The 10,319-nt window shown below is 37.6% G+C and overlaps 1 pseudogene; it reads left to right on the forward strand.

Moving 5' to 3' along the window:
* The first annotated feature begins 1,197 nt into the window (after window positions 1–1,197).
* On the forward strand, window positions 1,198–2,133 carry LOC100965637 (annotated as a pseudogene).
* The last annotated feature ends 8,186 nt before the right edge of the window (window positions 2,134–10,319 follow it).

The raw sequence follows: 10,319 nt of genomic DNA on the forward strand, positions 1-10,319 counted from the left end.
TAGCCTGAAAGATCACCTATGTTTCTGTCTAACAAGGGTACAAGTGATCTTTTCTAGAACTAGAATGTAAATGTTTTGACACAATGACTATACAAATGACATGAAATTTATGTGAACCAGCTTGATGAAAGTATTTCAAAATGTATATGAAAACACTAAAAAAAAAAAACATTTTTTGTTTTCTCTGTAGCTTAGCCTGGAGTACATTGGCATAATAATAGTTCACTGCAACCGCAACTTCTGGACTCAAGTGATCTTCCCACCTCAGCCTCCCAAGTAGCTGAGACTAAGCTGAGACTGCACCAAGCCTGTCCAATTTTTATTTATTTTTTATTTTTTTTATAGAGACAGGATCCTTCTGTGTTTCCCAGGGTGATCTTAAACTCCTGGGCTGAAGCCTTCTTCCCACCTTGGCCTCCCAAAGTGCTAGGATTACAAGCATGAGCCAACTTTGGACATTTTTAATCAAATGTATCAATTATGTATTTTGCAAATTAACCCTGCTGGTTTTAATACAATACATCCCATTTTATTTTTTAAAAATAAAATAAAAAGAATGCATTTTCTAAATCAACAGATCTATACTGTACTTTGGGAGAGTTATGTGTCAAAAATAATTGCATAAAATCCACACAATACTAATAATAACAACAGAAGCTGTCATTTATTGAGATACTACTATATGGAAACATATTTTTAAATCTCACAAAGAAGGTAATAGTAATATTCACTTTTAGAAAGAAACAAATAAGGAACTGAGAGTTAACCATCATGTCACTAGAAGCATTTGATCGCAGAATAAAGGCTGTTTGGGTATGTCCCAAAACATGTGTATGTCCCTTTCACACTGTAGGTGCTAAATCCATGTCTTAATCACATCTATAGAGCTGTTAGAATAAAGGAAGTGTGGGGATTACCAAGAAGAAGACACAAAATGTCTTCTATTATTTTGGAAGGCTTGTATCAAAGAAATATTTATTGAGTAAATGATACAAAGGCAAATATTTCAGCTAAATTAAAAGAAGTCTGAATAATAAAATGCATTTAACATAAGTACTAGTTGGTTGACTTAATCAGTCTTTAAAGGGACTCTATAGATGGGAGGGACATGACATAAAATTATTATGAGATGAGTTGTCAGTTGGCTGTTTGTTGAATGATACTTTTGCCTCCTTCCCCAGCAGACACACCAGCTACATGGAAGCAGAAAACCACATAGAATTATCAGTTTCTCCTCTTGGGTCTCTCAGAAGATCCTGAACTGCAGCTCGTCTTCCTGGGGTTGTTCCTGTCCATGTACCTGGTCACAGTACTCGGGAACCTGCTCATCCTCCTGGCCATCTGCTCTGACTACCACCTGCACACCCCCATGTACTTCTTCCTCTCCACCCTGTCCTTTGTTGACATCTGTCTCACCTCCACCATGGTTCCAAAGATGCTGGTGAACATTCAGACACACAGCAAAGACATCTCCTACCTAGGATGCCTCACCCAGTTGTATTTTTTCATGATGTTTGGTGGTCTTGATAATTTTCTTCTGACTGTGATGGCCTATGACTGATTTGTGGCCATCTGTCACCCCCTGCACTACATGGTCATCATGAACCCATGCCTCTGTGGGCTCCTGGTTCTAATGTCTTGGATCATATCTCCCTGGTTGCCTTGGTTCATGTTCTACTGATCATGAGGCTGACCTTCTCCATAGGCACTGAAATCCCACATTTCTTCTGTGAACTGGCTCAGCTACTCAGGGTGGCCCATTCTGATACCCTCATCAATAACATCTACTTGTATGTCACGACTCCATTGCTATGTGTGTTCCCCATCATAGGGATCCTCTTCTCTTATTCTAAGATTGTCTCCTCCTTAATGAGGATGTCATCCACATCAGACAAATGTAAAGCATTTTCCACCTGTAGGTCTCGCCTCTGTGTAGTCTGCTTGTTCTATGGAACAGCACTTGGGGTCTACCCCAGTTCTGCTGTGGCCCATTCTTCCCAGAGAAGCTCCATTGCATCAGTGATGTACACGGTGGTCACCCCTATGCTGAACCCCTTCATCTACAGCCTGAGAAACAGGGATGTGAAGGGGGCCCTGGGAAGACTCCTCAGCAGAGCAGCCTCTTGCCTGTGACACACAGATCACTGGTTCAGAACTCAGTGGATAACATGAGCCCTAAGGCAAATGTTGTGAATTTAAACATCCTCTTTTCCTTCCCCCAAGACATGTTTCATGCATTTTATTATCAAAACACTTGTGTTTCCCTTTTACCTGTTTTAATCTTACTTTTATTCAAAACTCCCTATTCAATTCCTTTTTGATTTTTCTTCACTATATGCTGTCTAGAAACTTCTATCTTTAGGCCAGGCTCAGTGACTCATGCCTGTAATCCCAGCATTTAGGAGGCCAAAGGGTGAGTATCATTTGAGCTCAGGAGTTCAAGACCAGCCTGGGCAAGAGTGAGATCTCATCTCTACAAAAAATAAAAAAATTAGCTGGGTATGATGCATGCCTGTAGTTCCAGCTACTCTGGAGGATGAGGTAGGAAGAGAGCCTGAGCCCAGGAGTTTGAGGTTTCAGCAAGCTGTAATGATGCCAGTGCACATTAGGCTGGGTGACAGAGCAGGACTCTGTGGAAGAAAAAAAAAAGAAGAAAAAAAGAAAGAAAAGAAGAAAGCAAGAAAGAGAAAGGAAGGAAGGAAGGAAGGGAGGGAGGGAGGCAGGGAGGGAGGAAGGAAGGAAGGGAAGAAAAAAAAGGCAAGAGGTAGAAAGAAAAAGGAAAGAAGAAAATAGTTCCATCTTTGGTCAGTTTTCTTACAATCATTCTTAGATTTCTCCTTCAGTGTTTATGGCACTTTTCACATCAAGTGTTGACATAACCACTTCAAAATTTACATTCAAGAAGAGGGAAAGGGGAAAAGGAGAAGGGGCTCAGTAAGTCCCCACCTAATGAATACAATGTAGGGGTATATGACATACCTTCTGAGTGAAAGACTCAAATACTACTGGGACTTTTTCTAACAATGCTGACAATGTAACCTAAATGTAACCTAATCATATTACCTGAAATAAAAAAAAATCTTTTTGAACAGTAGATATTCCTCACCTTAGTTTTAACTTTGTTATTTTCCCCATCTAGGAAATGAAATGAAAATCATTTCAGTGTTCACAATATCAGGACTGTGTTGTTGCTTTACATGTATGAATTTATTTAATAATGAAAACATTTCTTTGAGCTATTTTCTCTCCTTTATCTTTCCATCAAGGAAAGAGACTGAGATTGAGGTGAACTATATCCTGGGAACCTGACAGTTCACTCATACTCTCCCTTTGCTGTCCTGCTGTCCAGAAGAACTGTGAAGTGACTTTCAACTTCAGATTCAGAATTTAGATTTGAAAGCTCACCCATTCAGATGGTTCCTAGCAATGCACTGCTCAGGATAGCTCAGACCTGGTATCTCTGTAGGCCATGTTTCTTGGCCATTTGTCTTTTTCTGCAGAAGTCAGAGTTGTGGTCTCCAGGAGCACAAACTCCCCAAGTGCCTCCCTGAGGGTGATCTTGGGCAGTGCCACCTTTGTTCCAACTCTATCTGTGGACCCATGTATTCTACATATTGGGGATACAACATGTTGCAGTTTTTCACTGATTTAGTGTACATACTGAATCCTGAAAATTATGGACCAAACCTTTCCTTTTTCTTCAAATGCCTGCAATAAATATAATCTCTTTGAAATAAAAAAAACTCTCATATCTTCCATTAAAGACTTTTAAAAACTCTCCATACTTCATAATCATTGAGGTTATGTTTTACCTCTGTCCTTCAGGTTCCTGATAAACTTTACAGTTGGTTTGTATTTGTCACCTCTATTTCTTCAATACTCATTCTTTTATTTATTTATTTTCCTTGAGTCAGGGTCTTCCTCTGTCACCAGGGCTTGAGCACAGTGACATCATCATAGCTCACTGTAGCCTTAAACTCCTGGGCTGAAGTGATCCTCCTGCTTCAGCCTTCCAAGCAGCTAGGACTACAGGAGTGCCACCACGCCCAGCAAATCATTCTCTTTTGTAGAGACAGGGTCTAACTCTTGCTCAGACAGGCAAAATCATTCTTTAACCCACTCCACCTGGATTATTTCTGACTCTATATTTCCACCTATTTATTTATTATAGTCTCTCTATTTGTCTTCATTTACATATGTTCATGGTGAACAAGTGCAATTTTGCTACAATGATTTTATCCTTTTTACAGCTGAATCATATTTCATTGTGTATATAGACAATGTTTTCTTTAGTCCTCCACTGATGGACACTTAGGTTGATTTCTTTGCTATCACAAATAGTGCTGTGAAAAACATACGAGTGATGATATATTTTTATATATTGATTTTTTTCTTTGGGGTAGATATCCAATAGTAGAATCGTTGGATTTTATGGTGCTTCCATTTTTAGCTCTTTAGGAAATCTCCATACTGTTTTCCATAGAGTTTACACTCATTTACATTCACACCAACAGTGCACAAATGTTAGCTTTTCTATATATCCTCATCAACATGTTATTTGTGTGTGTGTCTTTTTTGAAAAAGCCATATTTATTGGTAGGCAATAATATATGATTGTGGTTTTATTTATTTATTTATTTATTTTGAGGCAGAGTCTCACTATGTCATCCTTGGTAGAGTGCCATGGAGTCACAGCTCATAGCAACCTCAAACTCCTGGGCTTAAGTGATTCTCTTGCCTCAGCCTCCCTAGTAGCTGGGACTACAGGCACCCTCCATAACATCCATCTATTTTTCTGTTGCATTTCTCATTGTTGGTTAGCTGGCCTGGGCCGGGTTTGAACCTGCCAACTTTGGTGTATGTGGCTGGTGCCGTTAACCACTGTGCTATGGGTGCTCAGCCTATAATTATGGTTTTAATTTGCATTTCTTTGATGATAGCAATATTGAGCATTTTTTCATATGCTTCTTGGTCATTTGTCTTTTTCTGAAAAATGTCTATTCATGTGTTTAGTCCACTTTTTAATGGGGCTATTTTTTGTTGTTGTTGTTGCTGTGACTGAGCTTTTTGAATTCTGAATATTAGTTCCCCTGTCAGATGTATAGTTTGCAAATATTTTCTCCCATTCCGCAGGTTGTCTGTTCACTGTGTTGCTTATGTCTTTTGCTGCGCAGAAGCTTTTTTTTAAATTAAGATCTATTTGTTTACTTTTATTTTTTGCTGCCTATGCTTTTGAGGTTTTAGTTATGAATTTTTTGCCTAGGCCAATTTCCAAAAGAAATTTCCTTAGGAAAAATTTATAGTGTTTTTATAGTTTCAGGTCTTAAATTCATGTCTGCAATCCATCTTGAGCTGATTTCTGTATACAGTGAGAGATAGGGGTCCAGTTTCATCCTTCTGCACATGGCAACCCCATTTTCCCAGCACCACTTATTGAGAAGCCTGTCTTTTCTCCAGTTTTCTTGTGAACTTTGTCAAAGATCACTTGGCTGTAAGTATGTAGCTTTATTTCTAGGTTATCTATTCTGTTTCACTTATCTAAGTGTCTATTTTTCTTTCTTTTTTAAGAGATGAGGTCTTAGGTTAGAGTGTATGTGGCATGATCATAGATTAACTTGAACTCCTGAGTTCAAGTGATCTCCCGTCTCAGCCTCCTGAATAGTTGAAACTTCTGGCACATGCCACCACACTTGGTTAATATTTATTTATTTATTTATTTTTTTAGAGATAGAGTGTTTCTGTGTCACACAGGTGGGTCTTGAAATCTTGGTCTCAAGTAATTCTCCCATCTTGGCCTTCCAAAGTTCTGCAATCATAGGTAAGAGTGACCATCCCTGGCCTGTATGTCTATTTTTATATCATACTGTTTTGGTTACTGTAGTCTTGGTGTATAATTTAAAATCACAATTGTTATGCCACCAACTTTGTTCCTTTTTGCTAAAGATTGCTTTGGCTATTTGGACTCTTTCTTAGTTACATATGGACATTAGAATTGTTTTTTTTTGTGAATCTGTGAAAAGTAATATTGGTATTTTGATACAGATTTCACTGAACCTGTAGTTTGCTTTGGGCAGTATGACCATTTTAATAATATTAATTTTTCCACCACGAACATGCTACAGTATTTTATGTAAGTTATCAATAATTTCTTTCATGAGTGTTTTGTAGTTTTTTCTTGTAGATATCTTTTATATCCTTGGTTAACTATTGTCCTATTTTTTTTCTTTTTTAAAGTTATTGTAAATGGGATTACCTTATTGTTCTGGTTCTCAGCTAGATTGTATTTAGTGTACAGAAATGCTGCTGACTTCTGCATGTTGACTTTGTATCCTGAAATGTTACTGAATTCATTTATCAAACCTAAGAGTTTTTTGATGGAGTCTTTAGGGTTTTCTAGATTATATCATCAGTGAACAAGGATTATTTGGTTGCCTTTTATTTCTTTTTTCCTGTCTGATTGTTCAGGTAAGGACTTCAAGTACAATGTTAAATAACCATGGTGAAAGTGAACATCTTTGTCTTGCTCTCGTACTTAGAGAAAAGGCTTTCAACTTTTCCAGATTAAGTATGATGTTGGGTGTGTGGTTTTTTGTATTTGGACTTTACTATTTTGAGGTATATTCTTTTTATGCTTAGTTTGTTGAGGATATTCATCATGAAGGAATGCTAAATTTTATTTTTCCTTGTTTTTATTGTACATATCTAGAAGGTGATGAGTCATATATGATTTCTTTAAAACTCAGGTTTTGGTAGTCATGTAATAATTGATAAATTGATGATATCAGTATTTTCCTGTGGCCTCAGAAACTCAGCTTTTGTATACCCAATGTGGCCAATTCATGTACAGGTGTATTTTTGATCAAAAGAAAAAATAATTTGTAGAAAATATTTCTTACTGTAATCACTATTCATTAATGCATTTACTTTTTTTTTTTTGCAGTTTTGGCTGGGGCTGGGTTTGAATTCACTGCCCCCAGTATGTGGGGCCAGTGCCCTACTCTTTGAGCCACAGGTGCTGTCCAAATTTCACTTTACTTTTTACACCTAATGAATTATCAGATATGCTTATTTGTATTGAATACTTTTTTGTGTGTGTATTGACATTATCATATGTTTTTGTCCTTAATATGTTTATGTGATATATCACATTTATTAATTTTCATATGTTGAACCATCCTTGCATCTCTGGTATAAAACCCACTTGATATCTTGATCTTTTTGATGTGCTGTTGGATTTGATTTGCTAGTATTTTGTTGAGTATTTTTGTGTCATCAGGGATATTGATCTGTAATTTTCTTCTTCTTCTTCTCCTTTTTTTTTTTTTTTTGGTTGTGTTTTTGTCTGGTTTTGGTATCAGGGTAATCTTGCCTCATAGAATGAGTTAAGAAGAATTCACTTCTCTTTGATCTTTTGGCATTAGACTCTCAGAATCTGACTGGCTGTGGGCCTGCAGACAGAGAGGGCCGGACCCTATTTAGGTGGGCAGCATGGGGAGTGTGGTCTGGTCACAGCTCAGCCTCATCATAGCCCATTTCAGAGCAATTGGAACTGTCTTAAGTACAGCTCAGAAAACCTGGTTCCATTAAGTTGTTGACTTCCTCTCTTGAGGACGGCTTGCAACATTATAAATTTCTTTCTTAGGACTGCCTTTGCAGTATCCCAGAGGTTCTGATAGTTCATGTCTTCATTGTTGTTTTGTTCCAAAAATTTGGTAATTTCCTTCTTAATCTCATCTCTGACCCAGCTATTATTCAGCATGAGGTTAGTTTCCATGTTTTTGTATGTGTATGCAGATTCCTGTTGTTACTGGGTTCAACTTTTATTCCATGATGGTCTGAGAAAATACAAGGAATGATTTCTTTTCTTTTAAATTTGCTGAGGTTAGACTTGTGACCTAAGATGTGATCAATTTTGGAGGATGAGAAGAATGTATATTCAGTTTTGTTAGGATGAAATGTTCTATAGATGCAAATGTTGAATGGTTAAGTTTAAGTCTAAAATTTCTTTGCTTAGCTTTTTTTGGAGGATCTATCCAACACTGCCAAAGGAGTGTTAAAATCTCCAACAATTATGGTGCTGGAGGAAATCAAGTTGCTCATGTATGTTAGAGTCTCTCTTATAAATTGAGGCCCATTATGGTTGGATGCATAAATGTTGACAATTGAAATCTCATCATATTGAGTATTGCCCTTAACAAATATGAAGTCAGCATCCTTATCCTTCCTTACATTGGTTGGTTTAAAGCCTATTGTATCTGCAAATAAAATTGCAACACCTGCTTTTTTCTGATTTCCATTTGCCTGAAATATTAATAACCATCCCTTCACCCTGAGTGTATGTTTATCTTTTAAGGTAAGGTGAGATTCTTGAATGCAGCAGATGTCAGGCCTGAGTTTTTGTATCCAGTCATCTAACCTATGCCTCTTTAGAGGACATATTAAGCCATTCACATTAATTGAGAGTATTGAGAAGCCAGGTAGTAAAGCTATTTGCACCAGATTGTTCATTGCAGCTCAATTCATAATTGCCAAGTCATGAAAGAAGCCCAAGTGCCCATCGACCCATGAATGGATTAATAAATTGTGGTATAATATGTGTACCATGGAATATTATGCAGCATTAAAAAATAAAGACTTTACTTCTTTTATGTTTACATGGATGGAGCTGGAAAATATTCTTCTTAGTAAAGTATCTTAGGAATGGAAAAAAAATGTCCAATGTACTCAGTACTACTGTGAAACCAATTTCCAATCACTCACAATTGCATATGAAAAATGAAGCACAACTATAGCCTAGGATGAAGGAGAAAAGGGGAGGGAGAGGGTAAGGGAGGGGGTGGGTCTTGTGAGGGAGGGCTAGTAGGGGGACCACACCTACGGAGGATATTGCAAGTACAACTTGGATCTATAGGGGTAGAACACAAATGTCTTAATCTTGTAATTGGGTAAATGAGGTGAAGGCTATGTTGTTTAATAGGATGTAAGCACTCTAATTTGTACAAATAATCAACACATTGAATCCCATAATGGCATAAGTGTATTTATGATCTATATACAAGTGACTTAAGAAAAAAAAAGAAAAAAAAAAGAAAGCCTAGTTCCTCTGTCCCTTCCTGGTCAGGCAGCAGCTGTAATCTTCTCAGCCCAATCTTGGCCCAATCTTGGCCTGAGTGTGGGGCACAGTCCAGCATCAGTGTAGCAAAAGGGCACCATTAGCCTGTGTCCAGAGAGGATAGGACCCACCTCAGCCACCCAACATAGGCAAGAAGCTATAGGGAGTGTCTCAGGCTCCACCATAGCCAGGACTGGGGTTGTGTGGACCTTCCCAGAGGTACATGTGAGCCTCTAGTCTCCCCTTTCCCTCCTCAAAGCAATAGTGGCAGCAGTTCTGTCTGGGGAGCCCTGATATCTGGGCTTTCAGAATAGGACCCACCCAGCTTATATTGCTGTAGGCTCAGATGCCTGTGGGTTCCCTTTCTGCGACAACATCTCTTATGAAATCTCTAGGCATCGAGTTATCCCTTTTGCTCCCTCTGTTACAACTCTACTTAAAGGTAATGTATGGAGCTCTCCCTAATATCAACAAAGTCTTCATATCACTGGCCAATGCCAAGGAATATTTTTCAACCCTCATCTTGTTAGTTCATTAAAAACAAAACAAAACAAAACAACAAAACCATTAACCCCTTTGCTTTTCTTCTGAAAGGACCTTTTTCTTCCATAACACTGAACACCAAATGATCTGCAAAATTATGAAAGATTTTTCTTTTCTTTTTTTTTTTTGCTTTGAAATTTAGAAACAAATTTTATTTAAGATCTGAAATACAATTCCTAAAATATCAACTTCTCCAGAAAACCGTGGCTACACAATAATGCATTGCCTCTATCATGTTAGAATGTGCATTAGACTCAAATACAAAAACCATGAAACAAATCACCATCCTTTAACATTTTGAGCAAAGATAGAATGCCTAAGGAACAACATAGATGGACTTGCAGAGGATGGGCTGTTTTACTTCAAGCACCATAAAAAAAAAAAAAAGAGCACAAATGCATGGGTTTTCAGGTATATACATCAAGTCGAACCTTTGGCACTAGGAATCAGGGCATTTTTTTCACGTAGCATTAACACATATTAGAAAACTGTAGTGTCAAAGAGATAGAACCACCAGCATTCAAGCAATGTTGTCAACTAGGCAATAAAATGTTCTACTGAATGTTTCGTCTTTGTCTAATTACTGCATACACTGGTAGCAACTTTGAAACAAGAAAAGGAGCTTCACTCCTTTTATTTTCTGTTTAAAACAGAACAGAAAACA

This window comes from Otolemur garnettii, unplaced genomic scaffold (assembly GCF_000181295.1).
Source record: "Otolemur garnettii isolate 467f Iridium unplaced genomic scaffold, OtoGar3 scaffold00071, whole genome shotgun sequence".
NCBI lineage: Eukaryota > Metazoa > Chordata > Mammalia > Primates > Galagidae > Otolemur > Otolemur garnettii.